Source organism: Odocoileus virginianus, chromosome 30 (assembly GCF_023699985.2).
Source record: "Odocoileus virginianus isolate 20LAN1187 ecotype Illinois chromosome 30, Ovbor_1.2, whole genome shotgun sequence".
Lineage (NCBI taxonomy): Eukaryota > Metazoa > Chordata > Mammalia > Artiodactyla > Cervidae > Odocoileus > Odocoileus virginianus.
The window spans coordinates 27,503,950-27,528,686 of NC_069703.1; the positions used below are offsets into that span (position 1 = coordinate 27,503,950).

At 43.9% G+C, this 24,737-nt stretch overlaps 1 long non-coding RNA gene across 1 annotated transcript; it reads left to right on the plus strand.

Annotated features, from left to right (window-relative positions):
* The first annotated feature begins 123 nt into the window (after nt 1-123).
* LOC139032193 (uncharacterized) lies at nt 124-20,577 on the plus strand. Its single transcript, XR_011484710.1, has 3 exons — nt 124-672; nt 4,352-4,817; nt 17,765-20,577. It is a non-coding gene; the product is annotated as an uncharacterized lncRNA (long non-coding RNA).
* Nucleotides 20,578-24,737: the final 4,160 nt, after the last annotated feature.

Here is a 24,737-nt window from a genome sequence, read left to right on the forward strand (position 1 = left end):
TCCTTTCTCCTCCCCTCTCCTCCCCGCTTCCCGACTCCCTTCTTTCTCCTCCCTCCGCCCGCCCCGCTCCGCCCTGCCTCAGATGGCCCCGCCCCGCCTCAGATGGCTCCGCCCCACCTCAGATGGCTCCGCCCCGCCCCGCCCGGCACCGCGCGGGCGGCCCTAGGTGCTAATACACCTGCGCGCAGACCTCGGCATCCGGCCTGATGTGCGGTGCGCGGAGCACCAAGAGCTACGCGGGTTCCGCACTGAGGAGCCCTGCGCGGGGAGCGCGGAAGGAACTACTTCCTTGATTCACCCGCGCCGTGAATGTGATTTCATTCATTCCGCAAACGTTGATCAGACCTAGCTAAGAGATTTCCCCAGACACTTGCGGCGGGAAGTGTCACTGGTTGTCTTCCCCTGAACCACGTAAGGGAGGGAGCATTTGGTCGAGCCGGAACCAGAAGCGATCTCTTGCCGCCGAGTTGTTGTTGTTGTTGTTGTTGTTGTTTTTCGTGTGTGTGTGTGTGTGTATAAAATCCAAGAACTATAGGACACTTTAAGCAGACCCGATTTTAAGAACTCTCTCCTAAGACTCTGGCGTGGACTTCCTGATCTTTCTTCTCCCCCTGGTTTTTCTTAAACCTGGAGTTTCCACCTGGGGCGTCAGGAGTCTCCAAACCCTAAATTGTAAGTAGTGTTTTTGAGTGCATTTTTATGTTCTTTTGGTTGAGTCGGTTGGTTTTACCAAATACCTAAGGAGATCTGTGACCCTGAAAAGGTTAAGAACCTTTGCCTGGGTGGTTTCTGGAAGTCAAAACTGGTGAAAATCCTCCGATCTGCCTAGTACGGTGTGATCCAGCCCAGGTGACCTGGAGATATAAGCTGCATATCCCCCATATGCTTGCTCCTTGGAAGAAAAGCTATGACAAACCTAGACATCGTATTAAAAAGCACAGACGTTGCCTTGCCGACAAAGGTCCCATAGTCAAACTTATGATTTTTCCAGCAGCCATAGAGGAATATGAGAGCTGGACCTTAAAGAAGGCTGAGCGCTGAAGAATTGATGCTTTCAAACTGCGGTGCTGGAGAAGAGTCTTGAGAATCCCTTGGACTGCAGGAGATCAAACAGTCTACCCTAAAGGAAATTAACTCTGAATATTCATGAAGAACTCATGCTGAAGCTGAAGCTCCAATACTTTAGCCATCTGATGTGAAGAGCCAAGTAATTGGAAAAGACCCTGATGCTGGGAGAGATTCAGGGCAGGAAGAGAAGGGGCAACGGAAGATTAGATGGTTGGATGGCATCACTGTCTCAGTGGACGTGAGTTTGAGCAAACTCCAGGAGAAAGTGAAGGACAAGGAAGCCGGATGCGCTGCAGTCCTTGGGGTTGCAAAGAGTTGGACGTGGCTTAGCAACTGAAAAACATCAAGCCACCTCCGTGCATTGTTGAAGCCACATTAATCAGAGCCCTACACACGGAGCACGGGGGATCCGGCTGGGAACCAGCAAGACACTTTCTTCAGAAGCTTATAACCTCTTTTGGCTCAACAAATAATAAACAAGTAAATAGATCATTACAAAGTAATGAGTAAGCAGGTGAGAACATTACCAAGACAATGAGTACAGGTTGCTGGGACAGGAACAGGGGAAGCTACAGTTATTTAGCTGGGGCACCTGGGAAGGCTTCCCCCGGGGAGGTGACATGAGATATGGTGATGAGATGTCAGTGCGCTAAAGAAAAAAAAAAAAAAAAAGGATTGTCCTTCTCAAAGATCTCAAAGAAAACCTCTGTGACTGGAGTTAAGTGACAGGAAGTCAAAAGGTGGGCAAGAGGCAATGGGTCTTTCCTACCTTAAGGCAACTCGTGTACTAAAGCCCCCAAGACATCTGCAGTTTCAAACTTGGAAATTCTCAACATGCTCACTGCCTCCTTGTCCTGATGGCTTCCATCCCTGGTGTGGTGGCATCTGCCCAGAGTACTCTAGAATAGGATTATTTAAGAAATAATTAAAACCCGGGCTATGGGATGAGTTTGCCTTCTGACAGAGGATCTGCAATTTACTGTAAATTTAGAAGAGCTGTTTTCTAAGCAAATTCTACCCCCAAAGTTCATTTTCTTCCTATCTTGGGCATTTTGGGCTTCAGTCTAAACTTTGTCTCTCCTACTTGCTATCTGACTTCAGGGCTCACCCCTGTCCCATTTACCTTGACCATTCTGTGAATCTTCTGCTTTAAAGATGTTGCCATTGGAAAGAGATGGGAATGCTAAAGGTGGGGCTTAAAGTTAAAGAAATGAAGCTTTTGTCATGACAGTTAAGTAAAAGATAAAAGCAGAAGAAAATTCGCTTATTATGTGGCCCAGACTAGGAAAGCTTTGGTTTGAGAATAAGAGCATCCTTTGTCTTCCCACATGACCTTGCTGAGAGGGGCAGAGGATGCTCTCCTGGGCTGTTGCTCACTAATGTTCTTCCCTCCAGATTCCCACATCACACCCTAAATCACTCTTGGGGCTGGACACTTTACATAAGTGGTCTTATCTGGCCCTCAAACAGCCTCCAAAAGAAAGCTGTACAGATGAGAGCCTGAATCGCAGAGGCATTGAGACCAAAGCAAGCACAGACAACTAATCAGAGGCAGAACTGAGCCTTGAATCAAGGCACTGAGGTTCAAGTTTATTCCCACTGAAGCCTCACACATGGTAGAGCCACACGGGACACACAGTGGGGAAGAAACAATGTTTATCCAGAACACCCATGGGTCTTAGTGGAATAGCATGCATTTTTGAGTCTTGATTTCCCTAGCTCATCTTTGCTCCCTCTTGACCTCCACAGCAGGTCCACTATTATTAAGAAGGCCCAACCCCAGGGAGTACCCAGAGGCCCTGGAAATCAAGATGCTCTACCGGGGAGATGGTCCTGAAAGTGCCTTTGATTCTAAATCCGCTGTCATAAGCAGAAGCCAGGAAGCATGGTACATGACACATGATTCAGATCAGGTCGTCTGTGAGCTGATTCGTGTAATTCTGTGCACAAAGCCCTGGTATTAGGTCAACTCGATTTGTGAGTTTCACTTCTCAGATGACTCTATAACTGCACGTTAACAGAAAGAACAGAGAATACTAAAGCCGCCACGAGGTCCACAGAAGGGGAAGAGGGTGGAGTTACAAATCAGGGACATGATAGTGAAGTAAAACACTGATAGTCCATAAACCAGAATGCCGACTGTCTAGAAATTGAGAAAAGTCAAGATGCAAGTTTTACAATATAAAAGGAACAAAGCAGCAGCCAGCTTCAAAGCCAGCCTGTGCAATTCTTCCATGGCAGCACGCATTTTACTAAAGCCCCACTGTCCTTCAGTGTGTTCCTATTAGTGTCTTAAGGCATCAACATCCCCAGTAACCCCCTCTGAAGTGTCTAGGAATTCACCTCGTCATGGCAAAACTTGTGGTCTGAGGCCTTATGTTTTTAGAAAACTTTTCTTTTCAAAACTGGACTGTTTTATTCCAAGGAAAATAACCTTATGCAATGTATCTCTTAAGAATATTTTCAAAACATTTTCAGTTAAAAAATAATATAGGTTCAGTGTAGGTTTGGAAAATACAGGAGAGGGTTATTTTAAAGCCTCATTCCTAATCTTACCATCAAGAAATAAACACTGTTGGAACTTCCCTGGTGGTTCAGTGGTTAAGAATACACCTGCTAATGCAGGGGACATGGGTTCGATCCCTGGTCCAGGAAGATCCCACCTGCAGCAGGGAAACTAAGCCTGCTCACCACAACTACTGAAGTCTGCACACCCTAGAGCTTGTGCTCTCCAACAAGAAAAGCCACTACAATGAGAAATTCACAACTAGAGAATAGCCACTGCTCATTGCAACTAGAGAAAGCCCTTGAGCAACAACAAAGACCCAGCACAGTCAAATGTAAAATATATTAATTAATTAGTTTTTTTAAAAAGAAATAACCACTGTTATAGTTGGTGTATTTCCTTTTAGATTTGTATTTTACAGGCATAGAGGACAAGAGTGAAATTTAGTTTTTAAAACAAAAATGGGAATCCTAGCATATGTACTGTTTTATATTCTACTGATTGTTTTTTTGTTTGGTGCTTTTTGGGGGGTGAGGGTAACAGTTACTGAACAAATATTAATTGAGCATCTGCTTTGTGCCAAGAACTGTTTTGGCCCTTGGGCATAGAACAGTGAGGCAGGGGGAAAGATACGAATGGTCCCTCTCAAGATGAGTATGCAGTGCTATAGGGAAGCAACTTTTTTTAAGTAACATACATAAATATATAATTATCAAAAAGAGAAAGTGCTATGCAAACCTGTAAGAAATCCTGATGGACATTTACTTTCCTCTCCAGGATCCATTCTCCCTGCTTCCTGAAATCCCAGTTTGGGTTTGGAGACCCAACATATACATAACTCTTCACTTCAGGAATAGCACATGGCCCGATAGCATCCTGGCAGATCAGAATGTTGTTCCCCAACAGAGACAGTGGCTGGTTCTGAAACAGGCATATGCTTGGAGTTAAGTAACCCAAGCCATCAAGACTGAATTCTGGGGTATTAACTGGAATCTTCTTGGAGAAGTATATCCACTCTTCCCACTAGGTTTGAAGTTAAAGGAGGAAGCTGGAGCCATTGCAGCCATCTTAGCACCATGAAGAATGAACATCTCTTTGAAGCCATCACCAAAGAAATGGGTCCAAGAGACAAGAAGATAATCAGGTGCTCGTGACACTTTTTGAGTCCTAGATCAAGCCTGAATTTTGCAGTTACTTGAACCATTTGGCTGGTTCAAGAGGATTCAAGGCGTAAATGAGTCAGGTAAGGTTTCTCTGAGGAAGGAAGGTATAAGATGAGACCTGAGGCCTGGAGCAGGAGACAAGGTAAGGAAAGCAGATGAAGGGGCGAAACAGCATGCACAGAGGCCTGGAGCAGATGAAGCGTCAGAACACTGGACAAAAACGCTTGAGTACATGCAGGGCCTCAGAGGTTGGATTAAAGATTCAAAATATGAGATCAAGAAATGAGAAGCCATTTAAGGCTTGCAAGTAGAGAAGGGTCAAAACTGTGGTTTAAAGATGTTTATTAACAATCCCACTTGCTGTGGTTTGGACAGCGGAACGGGTGGCAGACAAGAGAGGATTCAGAGAGACTTAACGGGTGGCAGACAAGAGAGGATTCAGAGAGACTTAAATGGTCATTACAATGTTTCAAGTGAGAGATGATACAAGCTTCAACCAGGAAACTTGGTAACACATTTTTATGTAATATTATTTTGTGAGAATCTCTCTATCAGTTTCTAGTTAAACACACACATACACAGGGAATTCTCTGGTGGCCCAGCGATTAGGACTCTGCCCTTCTACTGCAGGGAGCATGGGTTGGATCCCTGGTCTGGGAACTTAGATCCTGCATGCCACAAGACAGGGCCAAAAAAAGAAATTAATGAAAAATACATAATACTTAATAGTACATTCTTGAACTATTCATGTTCTAGTCCCTTATAAGAAACCCATCATGAAATTCTAGAAATCTAAGTCCTTACAACTAAATACTGAGATTGTTTCCACTTCTTATGTTATGAATATTACAATGGAAACCTTGTACATAAAGTTTTTCTCCAAGTTTCTGGTTACATCAGGATAAATTCATAAAATTCAAACTACTGTCCAAAAGAATAAACCTTTTGAAGCCTCTCTCCATATATCCATCAAGAAAGAGTGTCCCAGTTTATACTGGTCTACATTCCCACCAGTAACAAACAACCCAGGTAACTCTTGAATTAAGAATAAATTTCAGAATTTCCTTGGTGGCCCAGGGGTTAAGAATCCATCTGTCAATGTGGGGAACACAGTCCTGGTCCAAGAAGATCCCATGTGCTGAAGGGCCACTAACCCGTTGCGTCACAACCACTGAAGCTCTCACGCTAGAGCCCCTGCAATAAACGAAGCCACTGCAGTGAAAAGCTCTCGCATCACAACCACAGAGTAGCCCCCATTCCCTGCAGAAAGAGAAAGCCCACTTGCAGCAACCAAGATCCCAGGAAGTCTAGAATAAATAAATAGATAAATAAATAAAATAAAAGTTCAGTTTAAACAAGGTTGGGGCTTCCCAGGTGATGCTAGTGGTAAAGAACCCACCTGCCAATGCAGGAGAGTTAAGAGACGCAGTTTCAGTCCCTGGGTCAGGAAGATCCCCTGAAGGGAATGGCAACCCAGCCCAATATTCTTGCCTGGAGAATCCCATGGACGGAGGAGCTTGGCAGGCTACAGTCCATGGGATCACAGTCAGACACTGCTGAGCAAACAGCATTAACTTACCTAGGTCAGAGTCTGGACCTCTCTCATCTTCACGCTCACTTCCAAGTTTAACTGAGATGTGGCGTGAGTTAAGGTAGTGAGTGTTTCAAAGCTGCTAGTGTGGTTTTGTGCCAATTTTTGAAGGGCACTAAATGGCAATCCACTCCAGTATCCTTGCCTGGAAAATCTCATGGACAGAGGAGCCTGGTGGGCTGCAGTCCACAGGGTCACAAAGAGGCACGACTGAGCGACTAACACAACAATGTCAGTCAAGGACTTCCCTGGTGGCTCAGCTGGTAAAGAATCTGTCTGCAATGCAGGAGACCTGGATTCGATCCCTTGGTTGGGAAGATCTCCTGGAGGAGGGCATGGCAACCCACTCCAGCATTCTTGCCTGGAGAATACCCATGACAGAGGAGGGGCCTGGCAAGCTACAGTCCATGGGGTTGCAAAGAGTTGGACATGACTAAGCACAACACAGCACAATGCCAGTCAAATAATTCTGTTTCACTTTTAGACAACAAGAATCAATTGATGTTTTTATAGCGGGGGCGAGGATGTCAGGAGTGGGTGCAGTGGAAAAGGTTAGCAGCGTGTGGCTGAAACAAAGCTGTCCTTGAAAGATAAACTTGAAAAGGTATTTGGCTGCAAGGCATAAGGACATGCTGCCAGAAGGAGCTGTTCAAACTAGATCCCAATCACGTGGGACTGTAAGTGTCCTTTTTGAGATCTGAAGAGAAACTAGTAACTTGGCCAAGAAATTCAGTGTGTGAATGTGATTTAATTTACTGACATGCATGTGAATTAACACACATATGCATACACGCACACACACATATTCCAATGAAAACAAAATTTCCACAAGCAGTTCCTTCAGGTAATGTCTTTTATTGATTACTGAGAAAGCAGTACACAAACTTTCAAGTTGTTGCCATTTCTATATAAGTGTGTTTCCAACATGTTTTTCATGCAGTAGGGATTTATGGAAAGAGGGTGTAAACTCCAGAGCCAGAGATGCAGTGAGGTCAGGACAGATCCTTGAGGAAGATGGGAAAGCCAGCAAGTCAGATGCCGTAGGTTCACCGTCACCCTTACAAGTTCTTGGCGGGGGTACTTTGAGTAGGCACCTCCCTCTTCGGGGAAAGACTGCCAAGCTCTATTGGTCCTTCCATAAGTTAATTACATCTATTTTCTCTAGAGACCACAAGTGGGCTTTAAAAGCATAGCTACGTGCATATAAGAGTGGGCTGCTCTAACATCCCATCTTGACATAGACATTGCAAATCCCTGAGAATGAGAAATTATTAAAGAATGAGGCAAATATCCCTGTGGTTACCTGTATCTCTGCCTTAGAGGTTTAATGGTACTTAACTAGATGATATATTAATATATATTGATTAATACTATTCAAATATTTCTTTATCACACGGTAAATTCCATATTGTCTTTAGAAAAGAAAAAAGGTACAAAGTATGCATTTGTGTGTGTGTGTGTGTGATTAAGCAAAATGCTTCCTGATGGCTATTGAATTCTTAAAAGTAATCTTTGGAATCTGTGAATAAATGACTTACTAATGTCATCAAAGAAGATTTGTCAGGAAATGAATAAGGTTATTCTTTTTTTCTGATCATAATGGTAATTTGGTTAAAGGCTAACTAAAGTAAAAATAAATGGAAGGGGAGGAGTAGTTCCTGGGTTTCTCATCTTGTTAATCTGGTCAAATACAAGATACTTCAACTAAAGTAGGCTGATGGTTATCACTGCTTCACTGAAGGAGAAAAGAAAATGGAATGCGGATACAACTTGACATTGGCTGGCAGTTACAATTACCATTAAAAATGCAGCATATGTTACTGTAATGGATGCCAACTAAGCTCAAGAGCCTTTGAAACAATTCCTTGAGAGCTGGCCTTTAATCCTCCAGTCATGTTCAGAGACTTGCCTTCCAGGTCTTGGTTTCAAAAGATTGGCATTATTCCTGACAACAACACTGCACTTTTGTCTGACTTATGCCACCATTTTCTCCTTACTTATTCCCACCCTACTTTGGAATTCTGAATGCTCAAACAACTGCCTTGCTCCAGGAAGCTCTTATGGCCACTCACAATATCCAGTGGTATAATGCTGATGAGTTGCCTAAGGCATAGATGTGATGTTTGGGCTCAGATTTCTAGCTGGGGAGGAGGGGCCTTCACTGAAGCTTAATGCCACAGTGGTATCATCATTGCCAAGTGAAAGTGTTGATTGCTCAGTCATGTCTGACTCTTTGCAACCCCATGGACTGTAGCCCACCAAGCTTCTCTGTCCATGGAATTCTCCAGGCAAGAATATTGGATTGGGTTGCCATTTCCTTCAGAGAATCTTCCAGACCCAGGGATTGAACCCAGATCTCTTTCATTGCAGGTGGATTCTTTACCATCTGAGCTAACAGGGAAGTCCATCATCATTGCCAGTCTCCTCTGAAATATACTGGACTCCATGGTTGATATTTAAATTTCATATCAAGTAGAGAATCCTTAGTCCTGATCTTCCTGACAAGCAACAACCTTTGGTTTTGTAGGATTTAGTCTAACTCCCCAGGTAATCCTGTGGTCATGTGTAGGCTGAGCATACCTACAGAGTCATTAGATCCATGTATATGTTGGGCAAGGGACTGAACCTCAAAGTCAATGATTTCAAAATCCAGGTCAGGTAGTGGGGAGGGTGATGAAGAGTCAGAATCACCTAGTCCTCAAGTGAGTTGGGACAGAAAGAGTGGAGAGTTAACATTGCCCACGGAAATGTGCTAGGACTGTCTTACAGAGGAAGAGTTTCTGCAATCAGATGCCCTAAGTGCAGGTCTGATCTCTCTTCTGACCCACCAGGTGAATTTGGGCAAGATGCTTAACCTCATTGCACCTCATTTGCCTCATCTCCAAAGTGCAGATAATCATCGTCATGCCTCCTAAAGGGATTCATAGGGATTCCCTGGTGACTCAGATGCTAAAGAATCCATCTGCAATGCAGGAGACCTGGGTTCAATCCCTGGGTTGGGAAGATCCCCCAGAGCAAAGGGAATGGGTACCCACTCCAGTATTCTTGCCTGGAGAATTCCATGAGCAGAGGAGCCTGGCAGGCTATGGTCCATCGGGTCACAAAGAATCGGACATGAATGAGTGACTTTCACTTTCACTAAAGACACTGGCTATAGACCATGGGGTTGCAAAGAGCTGGACACAACTGAGTGACTGGGCATAGGATTAAAAAGTCCACACTCTATAATTATAGTTGCTGCTACTAGTAGAAGTAAATTTAATTAGTGTTAACTGTATCTTTTTTAAATTAATTAATTTATTTTTTATTTCTGGCTGGGCTGGGTCTTCATTGCTGCCTGGGCTTCTCATTGCAGTGGCTTCTCTTCTGGAGCACGGATTCTAGAGTGCAGGCTTCAGTAGTTGTTGTTCATGGACTTAATTGTCCCAGGTCATGTAGAATCTTCCTAGACCAGGGAATCAAACCCATGTCCCTTGCAATGGCAGGCAGACTCTCAACCACTGTGCATGCATGCTCAGTCACTTTAGCTGTGTCCAACTCTTTGTGACCCCATGGACCATAGCCCACCAGGCTTCTCTGTCCATGAGATTTTTCCTGGTAAGAATACTGGAGCAAGTTGCCACGTCCTCCTCCAGGGGATCTTCCCAACCTAGGAAGCAAATCCAAGTCTCCTGCATCTCCTGCATTGCGGGGAGTTCTTTATTGCTGAGCAATGGGGAAGCCCCTCAACCAGTATACCACCAGGGAAATCCAGCATTAACTTTATTTAAAAGCTGCCTTATTTCTTCACTGATCAAAACACCTTTTCCAAAGTCTGATGTGCCTTCTTGAAAGCATGTTTCACAGGGGAAAAAAATTAAGTTAAAAAAAGCATGTTTCAAAGCCATGGAGAGAGCTGAGTGGGGTGGCATGGTAGCTCCGTGTCTCCAGCCAGCTTATCCCCAGCAGTGCAAGCCACACTTGACTTTCACACAAAACTCAAGCAATAAGCAGAGTAATAATCTGCACACACAAGCAAGACTTGGGTGATCACATGGTCTAAGAGTTTTTAGGGTCAGTGATGTCAATGCGTAGGGGAGATAATCACCTAAGAAAATGTCAGCTCACTGTCTGTTACATTCAGGAACTTGTGAGAGAATGCTTTCCTTCCTTTGTTGAAAGAGATCAGGTTCTCTGCCTTCTAATTTCTGTCCTTATAATATTATGCCATCAAAATACCTAATTACATGCTGGCTTTTTCTTAATAATAATAATAATTAACAATTACTAACTGCTTACTGGAAGGCTTTAAATGTATTGCCTTATCTAATACAGTTATCCATTGATATGGGTTATATGTTTATAATTGCATTTTTATTGAAGTGTAATTGATTTACAATGTTGTGTTAGTTTCTGGTATACAGCAAAGTGATTCACCGTGTGTGTGTGTGTGTGTGTGTGTGTGTGTTCTTTTTCATTTTTAGCAGTGCCTCACAGCTTATGGAATATTGTTCCCTGACCAGGGATTGAACCCAGGCTTTCAGCAGTAAAAGCACAGAGTCTTAACCACTGGACCACCAGGGAATTTCCGTTTCTCATATTCTTTTCCATTATGACTTGTTATAGGATATTGAACGTAGTTCTCTGTGCTATATAGTAGGACCTTGTTGTTTAACTATTTTATATATACTGGTGTGTATCTGTTCATTACAAATTCCTAATTTATCTCTCCACTGCTTTCTCTAACATGTGTTTTCTATGTCTGTGAATCTATTTTCGTTTTGCAAATAAGTTCATTTGCATCATATTTTAGATTCCATATAAAAGTGATATCATATGATATTTGTCTTTGACCTACTTCACTTAGTATGATAACCTCTAAGTCCATCCATGTTGCTGCAAATGGCATTATTTCGTTCTTTTTTATGGCTGAGTAGTATTCCATTGTTTATGTATACCACATCTTCTTTATCCATTCATCTGTTGACTAACATTTAGGTTGCTTCCATGTCTTGGATATTGTAAATAGTGCTGCAATAAACATTGGGGTACATGTATGTTTTTGAATTAGAGTTTCCTCTAGATATATGCCCAGAAATGGGATTGCAGGATTGTACATTTAGATTCTGTTTTACACAGTGGCTGTACCAGTTTACATTCCTACCAACAATATAGGAGGGTTCCTTTTTCTCCATACCTTCTCCAACATTTATTATTTGTTGATTTTTAGTGATAACCATTCTGAATGATGTGAGGTGATACCTCACTGTAGTTTTGATTTATATTTCTCTAATAGTTAGCAAAGTTGAGCATCTTTTCACCTGCCTATTGGCCAACTGTTTGTCTTCTTTAGTGAAATGTCTTTTCAAGTCTTTTGCTCATTTCTTGATTGGGATGTTTTTGCTGTTGTTGCTCTTGTTTATTTGTATGAACTGTTTGTACATTTTGGAAATTAGGCCCTTGTCAGGCTTTTTTCTATTACTCGTCAGTACTCTAAATAGAGTGTTAGTAGGTACTAGATAATGGCTGTTAATTTTGTCTTTAATACAAACATACTGCCCTTTTGATCTAGTATTTTAAGACATGGGTGAAGCAAACAACTAGCCAGAATTCATTCAGCGGTGAGGTTTTCTATGCAGGCTCAGTCCCTTCTTTATCTATTTTCTTAAACCACATGCTTTTCCTCTCTGGCTACTCATTTCCTCTCTGGTCACACTTGTTTCACTCTTGTTTCCACCCTGGTCACACATTTTGAAAAGTACTGAGATTGCTCCAGATAGTGTGTATTTTGTTATCTGTCCTTTGTACATGAGGAAACAGGCTCAGAATGATGAAAAATTGTTAATATCACCTCAGTGGTAAAGTGCAGATCCAGGTTTCAGATTGGGGTAACTGTGGCTTCTAAGTCCATCATCTTTCCACTAAGGTGCTCTTTCAGCACCCAGCACATGTTTTATCCACACTTGAGCCTTCCTTTAGTCTTGTCCCTTTCATTCCCAACTCCAAACCTCCCATTGTTTTAGAGGACAACTCTTTGTTTTGTTTTGCCACGCCACATGGCATGTGGGATGTTAGTTCCCCAACCAGGGATGGAACCTGCACCCCTTGCATTGGAAACTCAGAGTCTTAACCACTGGACCATTGGGGAAGTCCTCAACCACAATTCTGAAGAGGCTTCCCAGTCCTGCACACATCGTTCATACCCTTCTTCAGCCTGAGGTATGAAGTCACCACCTTAGACGTGAGTCAGAGTCCCAAGGATGGGAAGGGTGAACTCAAACCCATGACAAAGGTCCTGCGGTGGGAAGCTGTGAGCACTCTGGCCCTGCTCACTAGAGCCACTGAACTCCAAATTTTGGTGGCACAGAAGAAGTGAGGAGGGCCCATGATAATCGCCCCCTGCCTAGAGAAATGCAGACTCAGGATCTCTGTTCCAAGGCCTAGAGTGAGGGCCCAGATTCTACTACAGGCTTTGATTTCAGTCCTGGTCTCACCACGCACTAGCTCTGCCACCTTGGACTGATTGCCTAAACTTCTCTGTGTCTCGGTTTCATCATCTGTAAATGGAGATATAACACCAACATACAATTCAGTTTTGTTGTGACCATGAACCACAATAATCATACCTGAAAAATCTAGTGTGGTGCCTGGCACATAGTTGTTGCTGTTTCAATCACTAAGTTGTGTCTGACTCTCAGGGACCCCATGAACTTTGGCACACCAGGCTCATCTGTCCATGGAATTTTCCAGGCAAGAATACCAGTTGTTGTTCAGTCACTAAGTTGTGACTCTTTGTGACCCCACGAACTGCAGCGCACCAGGCTTCCCTGTCCTTCACTCTCTCCCAGAGATTGCTCAAATTCATGTCCATTCAGTCTGTGATGTTATCTAACCACCTCATCCTCCATCGCCCCCTTCTCCTCCTGCCCTCAATCTTTCCCAGAATCAGGATCTTTTCCAGAGAGTTGGCTCATCACATCAGATGGCCAAAGTATTGCTGCTTCAGCTTTAGCAGCAGTCCTTCCAATGAATATTCAGGGTTGATTTCCTTTAGGATTGGCTGCTTCCCTGGTGGTTCAGATGGTAGAGAATACTGGAGTGGGATTGCCATTTCCTCCTCCAGGGGATCTTCCTGACCCAGGGACTGAACCCAAGTCTCCTGTGTCTTCTGCATTGGCAGGTAACTCTTTACCACTGAGCCACCTGGGAAGCCCGTGGTACATAATTCAGTTCAGTTCAGTTCAGTTCAGTCACTCAGTCGTGTCTGACTCTTTGTGACCACATGAACCATGGCACACTAGGCCTCCCTGTCCATCACCAGCTCCCGGAGTCACCCAAACCCATGTCCATTGAGTCGGTGATGCCATCCAACCATCTCATCCTGTCGTCCCCTTATCCTCCTGCCCTCAATCTTTCCCAGCATCAAGGTGCTTCAAAAAAATTGACTGTTTTGGGGACTTCCCTGGGTTTCAGATGGTAAAGAATCCGCCTACAATGCATGAGACCTGAGTCCGATCCCTGGGTTGGGAAAATCCCCTGGAGGAGGGCATGGCAATCCACTCCAGTATTCTTGCCTGGAGAATCCTCATGGACAGAGGAGCCTGGCAGGCTACAGTCCATGGGGTCACAAAGAGTCAGACGTGACTGAGCATCCAGTGGCTAATACTCATGCTGCCAGTGCAGGTGGAGCAGGTTTGATCCTTGGTCAAGAAGATAATATTCCACAGGCTGTGCAGTGCAGCCAATAAATTTAAAAAAAGAAACAGTTCTTGTTGATACTAGATGTTTGTGATTTTTTTTCTTAGGTAAAAACAAAGATCTCACTCAAACTTTCTGTCCCCTAAGACCAGTAGAGAATTTGGAGTTCTGAGTTTGCCCTCTGTCCTGGCATCCACACACAAATACAGTCATTTTTCAGTTCAGTTCTGTCTGGAACACTCCCTAATAGGAAGCTCTCCCCAAGAGCACCTCAAAGGCAAGGCACAGGCTACCCCTCACTTTCTTTCTTTTTTTTTTTTAACCCCTCACTTTCTAACATAAATGATTAAAGACCTCACAGCTTGTGAAGACCCCAAAGTCACTTCCTTATTTACAAGCACCACATCCATACGTCACCATTCCTTTCTTTGCTAAGCCCAATTTCACTATTCTGTATTTTGTCCCTACTATGTGCCGGGCACTGGGTTAGGTGCATAAGTTCCATTGGATGAAACAGACAGCATCCCAGTGGATTATAATCTAGTGGAGAATGGAAAGTAACCAGTATGCCAGCAAGAACACTATCACTGGAAATTGTGATAAGTTCTATGATGGATAAAATCAGAGGCCGGAGTGTAAAGGGGAATCTACCTAGAAGGGGAATAAAGGGAGAGACTCTGTGATGAAGAGACATTTAACCTGAGGGCTGAAAGGGGACCTGCCAGGTAAAGGGGAAGGGAGAGAACAGGGGAGTGCTTGGAGGGACTGAAGGAAGGCAGGTGGAGCTGGAACCACCTGGGAGCAGAGCATTTGTGAGGCAGGAGATCCTCCAGGTTCCACTTTTACAACTGGCCTCCTGTTTGCACTTCATGGGACCCTAAGACCTGAGCTTCAGGCTGAATATTAACAACTAGTCTCCTGCTTGCATTTCCTGAGAGGGGAGATAGGAGGGCTCCAGGTAAGGCATTTACCATCAGCCTCCTGTTTGCATTTCAAAATTGAAATAACAACAGAAACAGGGTAAATAGACAGTCTTTGTCTCTTGCAAACACCTTAAGATAACAGTCAGGGCAAGAACAAAGAGGGACAAAACTCTGTTTTTGTTTGTAAAGGATTAAGGGATCTCCACTCTCCCTCCCCCCACTTCTTGGGGCAAGGGAGACACTACACAAGCTAGAAAGACTCTTTGGGGTCAAAAGTCAGAATAATGCCAGGCTTCCTCCCAGAAGCCTTCCTGTCAAGATCCATCTTGGCTGACGAGTGAGTGCTCTGCTCAGGAGAGAATCTTAAGACAAATTAGCCAGAGGGGGACAAAACAAGATGATTGGCCTAAAGGAAGAAAAAGACCCAAGAAACTGTCCCCTTATACTACAGCCATGAAATTAAAAGATGCTTGCTTTTTGGAAGGAAAGCTATGACAAACCTAGGCAGCATATTAAAAAGCAGAAACTTTGCCAACACAGGTACATGTAGTCAAAGCTATGGTTTTCCAGTAATCATGTACGGGTGTGAGAATTGGACAATAAGGAAGGCTGGGTGCCAAAGGATTGATGCTTTTGAACTGTGGTGTTGGAGAAGACTCTTGAGAGTCCCTTGGACTGCAAGGAGATCCAACCAGTCCATCCTAAAAGAAATCAACTCTGAATTTTCATTGGAGGGACTGTTGCTGAAATTGAGGCTCTAATACTTTGACCACCTGATGCAAAGAGCTGACTCATTGGAAAAGATCCTGATAACTGAGAAAGACTGAAGGCAAAAAAAGAAGGGGTTGCAAAGGATGAGATGGTTAGATAGCCTCACCAACTCAATGGACATGCATTTGAGCGAACTCTGGGAGATAATGGAGGACAGAGAAGCCTAGTGAGTTGCAGTCCTTGGGGTTGCACAGAGTCAGACACGATTTAGCGACAGAACAACAAGATAAAGGATTTAAACTTCCCAAAAGCATGACTCGCTCTCTTGAGTTCGCCTGTGGGTCTTTCTGCATGTACTTTTCTTTTCCAATATACTTTTTCCTTTTCTCCTTACCTTCTGCCTCCTCGCCTGAATTCTTTCTTGACAAGGCAGGCAAGTACTAGGGATCCAGGCCCTAGCTGCTGGCCTCTGTGGTCTAATGGTTTAGGATTCCTGGTCTGGGAACTAAGATCTTGCTCCCTGCTACTGGTCACTGACATTTGCTGCTGCGTGTGTCCCAACTCGGTTGGAGAATTCTTGCTCCCAAGAGAGGCAGGCCTTGAGGACTCTGGTAGAGCTAGAATTTTATTTTAAAAATCCTTAATTCTTTTACCTTTCTAAACAAAATGGGCCTTAGGAAGCACTGCTATCAATAAAGCTAGTGGAGGCAGTGGAATTCCAGCAGAGCTATATAAAATCCTAAAAGATGATCCTATCAAAGTGCTACACTCAATATGTCAGCAAGTTTGGAAAAACCAGCAGTGGCCACAGGACTGGAAAAAGTCATTCCTCATCCCAATTCCCAAGAAGGGCAGTATTTAAAGAATGTTCAAACCACTGGACAACCGCATTCATCTCCCATGCTCATAAGGTCATGCTCAAAATTCTACATTCTAGGCTACAGCATTATGTGAACCAAGAACTTCCAGACATCCAGTCTGGGTTTGGAAAAAACAGAGGAACCAGAGATCAAATTGCCAACATGGGATCATAGAGAAAGCAAGGGAATGCCAGAAAAACATCTACCTCTATTTCACTGACTATGCTAAAGCCTTTTGACTGTGTGCTCTGCTGTGCTTTGTCCAACTCTTTGTGACCCCATGGACTGTAGCCTGCCAGAATCCTCTGTTCATGGAGATTCTCCATGCAAGAATATTAGAATGGGTTCTTTTGCCTTCCTCCAGGGGATCTTCCCAACCCAGGGATCAAACCCAGGTCTTCCACACTGCAGGCAGGTTCTTTATCGTCTGAGCCACCAGGAAAGCCCAAGAATACTCGAGTGGGTAGCCTATCCCTTCTCCAAGGGATCTTCACAACCCAGGAATCAAATCAGTGTCTCCTGCATTGCAGGCAGATTCTTTACCAGCTGAGTTACCAGAGAAGCACTAAACATATCTAAAAACACTTCATTTGGAGAAAGATGTTTTCATACGGTTTGGGTGAAAATGAAGCCATCCGACAGAACCATGCCATAAAAAGCACCACCACCAAGTGCAGTCTTCCAGGCTAGAATCCTTCCCGAGCCCATAGTTCCCGCTTTCCTCTTTCCGTTCCAGGACCCTGGCCACACTCCGTGTCACACGGTCATCACTGGGCACATCTTCTGTTTGCTGTTAGTGTGAGGGAAGAGAGCCTGGATCTGCCTGCTCGTCCAGGAACGGGGGCACCGGGGTCATGGGTGCCGAGTCTGGCTGCACAGTGTCCCCCACGAAAGGGGGAGGCAGGTACTGCCCCTGATGGGGCATGATCCGGCTTGCTGGCAATTGAGCATGAGGCTCATGGGCATGTTCATGTACACGTTGTTCATGGTGCCCGAGGGCAAGCAACAGTTGGTCTGGGACCTGGTCAAGGGTGCCTGGGTCCCTGAGCTGGCCCTGGAGCTGGACTGTGTGGATCATAACAAACTGTGGAAAACTCTTAAAGAGATGGGGATAATAGACTATGTTACCTGTCTCCTGATCAACCTGTATGCGGGTCAAGAAATAATAGTTAGAACCTTGTATGGAACAACTGACTGGTTCAGAATTGAGAAAGGAGTACAACAAGGCTACTTACTGACACCCTGTTTATTTAATTTATATGCAGAGCACATCATGAGAAATGCTGGGCTGGTTGAGTTACAAGCTGGAATCAAGATTACCAGGCAGATATGTGGATGATACCACTCTAATGGCAGAAAGTGACAGGAATTAAAGAACCTCTTGATAAAGGTGAAGGAGGAGAGTGAAAAAAGCCAGCTTAAAACTAAATGTTAAAAAGGCTAAGATCATGGGCATCCAATCCCATCACTTCATGGCTTTCTTTTGCAAGGGAAAATGTGGAAGCAGTGACAGATTTCCTCTTCTTGGGCTCTAAAATCACTTCAGATGGTGACTGCAGCCAGAAAATTTGAAGAAGATTGCTTCTTGGCGGGAAAGCTATGACAAACCTAGACAATGTGTTAAAAAGCAAAGAGATCACTTTGCTGACAAAGGTGCATATAGTCAAGGTTAAGGTCTTTCCAGTCACCTGTGGTTGAGACAGCTGGACTATAAAGAAGGCAGAATGCCAAAGAATTGATACTTTAGAACTGTGGTGCTGGAGAAGACTCTTGCGAGTCCCCCGGACAGCAAGGAGATGAAAACAATCAATCTTAACAGAAATCGACCCTGAATACTCACTGGAAGGATTGATGCTGAAGCTGAAGCTCCAATACTTTGGCCACCTGATGTGAAGAGCCAACTCCTTGGAAAAGACCCTGATGCTGGGAAAGATTGAAGGTAGAAGGAGAAGAGGGTGACAGAGGATGAGATGGTTGGATGGCATCATCAAGGCAATGGACATGAACTTGGGTAAACTCCGGGCGATGGTGGGGCACAGGGAGGCTTGGCATGCTGCAGTCCATGGGGTCACAAAGAATCAGACACAGCTTGGCGACTGAACAACAAGAAGAGACAAATGGAGAGACTTCTCTGGGTAGTCCAATGGTTAAAAGTCTGTGCTTCCAATGCAGGGGACAGGGTTCGATTTCTGGTTGGTGAACGAAGACCCTACCTGCCACAGAGGGCAGCCAAAAATTTTAAAAAATTTAAAACAAAATGGCACCCAAATCTTATTTCCAGTGACTAACAAATTCATGAGGAGAATGTTTGTCCCCTACTCCTCTCTCCCCTCTCTGAATCCTTTTATAAATGGTGTCACCCATCTCAGCCCTCGGCAGTGAAGTTATTTTGCTTATCTGAGCCCCCCCATAAGCAACCCAGGAAATTATTTTTCTTAGAATAGAGAGTTTTCCACATTTACCACTGCTCCCATATGTAATCACTGAACATTTGCCCACATAGTTCTCTTGCATTAAACTACACTTCCAGGCAAAAAGAGGAGTGTGCATATTAGCCCAGAGCTTGATTTCTGGTGAAATGAAGCTCTCAGAGGAATCTCTGCTGGATTTAAAGACTAGACTCTAACAGTCTTAGGAGAGTTAGGTGTTCGTATAGCTTTCAAAGAAGACCAAAAGAGTGAGCTGATTTCAGCCAAAACATGGCAGGAGAGACCCCGTGTGTTCATTTTGAGTAATAGCTACTGGCATGAACCTTGATTAGAAACAGAAATAAATCAGGAGCTTGGAATGAACGCAATCCACTACTATACATGACAGATGACTGATGAAGACTTGTCTAGTCCAGGCAGCTCTACCTAATATTCTGTGGTAACCTGTACAAGAGAAAAATCTGAAAAAGAATGAATATATGTGTATGTATAACTGAATCACTTTGCTGTACACCTAAGGCTGACAAAACATTGTAACCAACTATAAATAAAATTAAGAACATTTTAAAAAAGTGAATGGACTCCAATTACATGCCTGACAGAGAGTAAGAATGTAATCAATGTTTGTTAAACTGAAATTCATTGATTTGAATACTTAGATTAAAAAATCACAAAAAAACACAGACACTTCTCCCTAAATTTTATTAATAAAAATAAGTGACATTTCACATTTAAAAAAAGAAAATGATAGGAGTTAAGTGTAAAAATGTCCTTTATGCACCAGAGCCATTCTTAAGAAGTTTTTTTTTCTGTAATTAGTTGCCATATTTCCAAATACAGCTTAATAAACAAGAAAGTCAGCTCAGATTCAGTGGCACCAAGAAATAGGAAGTGAGCCTTAAAAATGCATTCCAATATACATTAGGTGCAGACAAGTACTGTTTGATTCTGCTTACACAAGTTACCTGCATGCGTGCCCGCCAAGTCGCTTCAGTTGTGTCTGACACTTTGTGACCCTATGGACTGTAGCCTGCCAGGCTCCTCTGTCCATGGGATTCTCCAAGCAAGAATACTGGAATGGTCTGACACGCCCTGTTCCTGGGGACCTTCCCAACCCAGGGATCAAACCTCTGTCTCTTACATCTCCTGCATTGGCATACCTTCTAAGTTGTTTCAGTTATGTCCAACTCTTTGTGACCCTCTGGACTGTGGCCTGCCAGGCTCCTCTGTCTATGGGATTCTCCAGGCAAGAATACTGGAGTGAGCTGCCATGCCCTCCTCCAGGGGATCTTCCCGACCCAGGGATTGAACCCACACCTCTCACATCCTGTATTGGCAGGCAGATTCTTTACTACCAGAGACACCTGGGAAGCCCACACACGGTACCTAGAATAGTCAAATTCATAGAGTCAGAAAGAACACTGGTAGATGCCAAAGGGCTGGGGATGGGGTATGGAGTGAGGAGTCAGTGTTTAATGGGATCAGAGTTTCAGTTCGAAAAGTGAAAAGTTCAGGAGATAGATGATGGTGAGAGTTACACAACGACGTGAATGTACTTCGTGCCACTGAAATGTACAGGTAAATATGGTTAAAATAGTTTGTATTATATTGTGTGATTTTTACCACAATAAAAAAAGTTAATAAATAAATGGATCTGCAGGGAAAAAAAAAAGAAGTCAGGTCAGTAATGAACTGTCTTTTAGCCTTGCGGGGCCTTGGTGTTACCTTCAGTGAACATAGTACGTTTGGCCCATGTACTATCCTGTGGCCATTTCAACTCTACACTTTCAGGAGCCTGTGATGACAGCTGGAGATCTGGGTTCTAGTCTTGCCTTTGCCTTAGGTGGTTAAGTCACTGAGCCACACCCGGTCTCAGGGTCAAGAAGGAGCTAGGGGATTGGATTTGGTGCTCTCGTAGGCTCTTCTCAGCTGCGTTCAACTTGTAACTTTCAAAACTTCCACCCAAATTCCCAGGCCTCAAAGAGTCCCTATTGCAACTTGTCCAAATACATGGCACTCCCCAAGCTTGGCTCTCAGTGTTTGGGAACACTGTGGTCTCTGCTCCCCCCAGAAAAAGACCTGAGTACAAAAGGCCAGTCAGGAGCCAGGGAAGAAAGATTCAGACATGAAACCATGGGAAGCAGTTAGACTCTTCAAACACCCTCTCATCAAGCAGGGCTGGGAACTGGATGGACGACCTGCTTGACACTATCTCTGCCTGGATAAGGACTCCCAGACTCCACCTGCTGGGCACGAAGGGCCTCTGAGTGTTGTGCAGGCCTCTGAGATACATTATTATTCTTTGAATTTCTAATCTTCTGGCCCAGGCTGGTGCATCAAACAAGTTCAAATTTATTGGGCATTGAATGTGGCAGGCAATGTTCAGAACATTTTGCATGTATTAACTCATTTCACCTTCACTACAAGACCCTCTGCAGGTAATTACTGTCCCCACCACATGGGTAAAGAAGTCTTAAGCCAGAGGTTAAATAACCAGTTTGAGACCACACAGCTCCTAAAGGAACCTCAAGTCCAGGCAGTCGGCTCCACAGCCCATGGTCTTGGTCACCACCCCCCAATACTCTGAACCCCCACAGCTCTGCAGAGTGGCTGCTTTTGAGTGAATCCATGTTGAGTGAATGCTTGAATGAATCAAAATGCAACTCACTTCAAGATTCAAGATCCCACTGAGCAGTGTTCTGAGGTTCCAGATTCTCCCGGCCCCTTCCCTTCCTCTCTGGCCCCTACGGTCTTCTCGGCCAGCAGGTCAATTCCTGGCCCATGGAAGGCGCTTTCCTTCGGGACTCCAGAACCCTTTGGCTGCCTTTGGAGAGGCGGCCTCACCCATAATCCCCAGTCCTGCTCACTCAGATTTATGTTTATTTTTCCTTAACTGATAACAAGTACCCCTGGGCCTGGGCTAAGGAACGCCTACGTGCCCTGCCCAGTATCGGCATTTTGTTAAAGCAACCAGTGTTCTTTTTAGGCTGTGAACCAGGAATTCAGGATGCCATCAGGCCACACACCTTAACTCTCCACCCTAAAGTGAGCCTTGCCTCAGGGAACGTGTCTCACATACCCCTTTATCCCCCATCAGCCTACCCAAAGCAGGTTCAGTCTCCACTTTATCTCCATCATTTCTAGTGAAGGGAAAGAGGAGAGAGAAACTAGTATCCAGTATGAATGCTAGGCTAGCTACTTCAAAAACTTTATGCTTTCACATATACAATATTATTGTACTGATTCTACAGGTAATGAGAGCAATTAGTGGCCAGGAAGTTTGCATAACTTGCCAGTGTTAACCTAGCCAGTGAAGAGCAGTGCTGGAATTCAATCCCAGATAAGCCTGGGACCAAAGTCCTTGCTTTTTCTACCCCATGCTATCTTTGAAGGTGCTTATTAGCACTTCCCCTGGGCTTCCTCTAGGATGCCACAATCAATGTTTGGGTAGGAAAAAACAAAGCAAAACCATATTTAAGGACCATTTCTTTGTCTGCAAAATGGGAATAAAACTAGTTCCTACCACAAAGGGTTCTTAAAAGGATTAAATGAAAAAACCCAAATGAAGAATTTAGCACAAAGATTAAAAAAGAATAAGCACCACTACCCTTCCTCTTCCATTATTTTCCTCCTCTATTTCCTCTGGACAACAGGTGAACAAAAACTGGACCTCACACAAGAGAAGCAGTAACACCAGGCCATTGGAAGATGAAGGAGCAGTGTGGTGGTTAAAAAGCAAAGAAAAGAAAAGTAGGTGGGGTAAACATGTAACTTTACATCCAGACAGGCTTGGTTTCAAATGAATACAATTTAAAATTGTATGCTGGGACTTTCCTGGTGGCACAGTGGTTGAGAATCTGCCTTCCATTGCAGAGGACATGTGTTTGATCCCTGGTCTGGGAACTAAGATCCCTCATGCTGCTGGACAGCTAAGCCCCTGAACCTCAATGAAGACTCAGCACAACTGAAGAAATAAAATAAGTAATCATATGCTAGCAGCAAACATGTTTCCAGTAAAGAATAGTTAAGTTCTGATTCAAATTTTTTTTTTTTTTTTTGGCCACACCACACAGGTTTTGTGATCTTAGTTCCTTGGCCAGGGAGAGAACCCAGGGCCATTGCTGGGAAAATACTGAGTCCTCATCCCTGGACCACCAGGAAAACTCAAAATTTTTAAAGAACTGCCGGAAATTCAACAGAGAAAATCACACATGCAAAGAGAAAGCAACAGATAACAAAACACAGAGTTCTGAGATGTTACGTGTCGTCAGAATTGGGCCAGCACCCCCCAGCCTGGAGGGCTACAGTCCATGAGGTCGCAAAGAGTCAGACACCACTGAGCGACTACTGTTCCCATACTGAAAGGTCTCCCAAGGTGGCGCAGTGGTAAAGAATCTCCTAGCATGAGTCACAAGAGATGTGGGTTTGATCCCTGGGCTGGGAAGATCCCCTGGAATGGCAACCCACTACAGTATGCTTGCCTGGAAGATTCCATGGACAGAAGAACTGGCGGGTTACAGTTCATTGGGTTGCAAAGAGTTGAACATGACTGAACATACACACCCACACACACCCATGCTAAAACATAAGCACTGGATTCAAAAACAAAATGCAATTCAATTCTGTGCCTACTTTTACCTTTTTTTTTAATTTCAGCATAGCTGGTTGCTCAGTTATTAAGTTGTGATGGACTCTTTGCGACCCCACGGACTGCAGGACTACAGGCTTCCCTGTCCTTCACTATTTCCTGGAGTTTGCTCAAACTTGTATCCATTGATTCAGTGATGCCATTCAAACATCTCATCCTCTGTTGTCCCCTTCTCCTCTTGCCCTCAGTCTTTCCCAGCATCAGGGTCTTTTCCAGTGAGTCAGCTTTTCACATTAGGTGGCCTAAGTATTGGAACTTCAGTTTCAGCATCAGTTTTTCCAAAGAATATTCAGGACTGATTTCCTTTAGGATCGACTAGTTTGGTCTCCTTGCTGTCCAAGGAACTCTCAAGAGTCTTCTTCAACACCACGGTTCAAAAGCATCAATTCTTTGGAGCTCAGCCTTCTTTATGGTCCAACTCTCACATCCATACATGACTACTGGAAAAATCATAGCTTTCACTATGTGGATCTTTGTTGGCAAAGTAATGTCTCTGCCTTTTAATATGCTGTCTAGGTTTGTCATAACTATTTTTCCAAGAAGCAACCATCTTTTAATTTTGTGGCTGCAGTCACCATCTGCATTGATTTTGGAGGCCAAGAAAGTGAAATCTGACACTGTTTCCACATCTTCCCTATGTATTTGCCATGAAGTGGTAGGACCAGATGTCAATATCTTAATTTTTTTTATGTTGAGTTTTAAGTGAACTTTTTCACTCTCTCTTTGACTCTCATCAAAAGGCTCTCTAGTTCCTCTTCGCTTTCTGCCATTAGAGTCGTATTATCCGCATATGTGAGGTTGTTGATATTTTTTCAGCATGCAAGAAGCTATTCTTTGAAGGTGAACATTTTCAAGTTTGTTTTTATAAAAATATGGCAAATGGTAAGAAACAAGCTTATTAAAGTGTTTTAAGATTACAGTTAGAGGGAGCCAATGTAGGAAAAGCTGTAAATTAAAGATAGGAAGGTGAAACGTCACGGACCTAATCATGGTTCATAACATTGTATAGGAGGCGGTGATCAAAACCATCCCCAAGGAAAAGAAATGCAAAAAAGCCAAATGGTTGTCTGAGAAGGGTTTATAAATAGCTGAGAAAAAAAGAGAAGCAAAAGGCAAAGGAGAAAAGGAAAGATATATCCATCTGAATGCAGCATTCCAAAG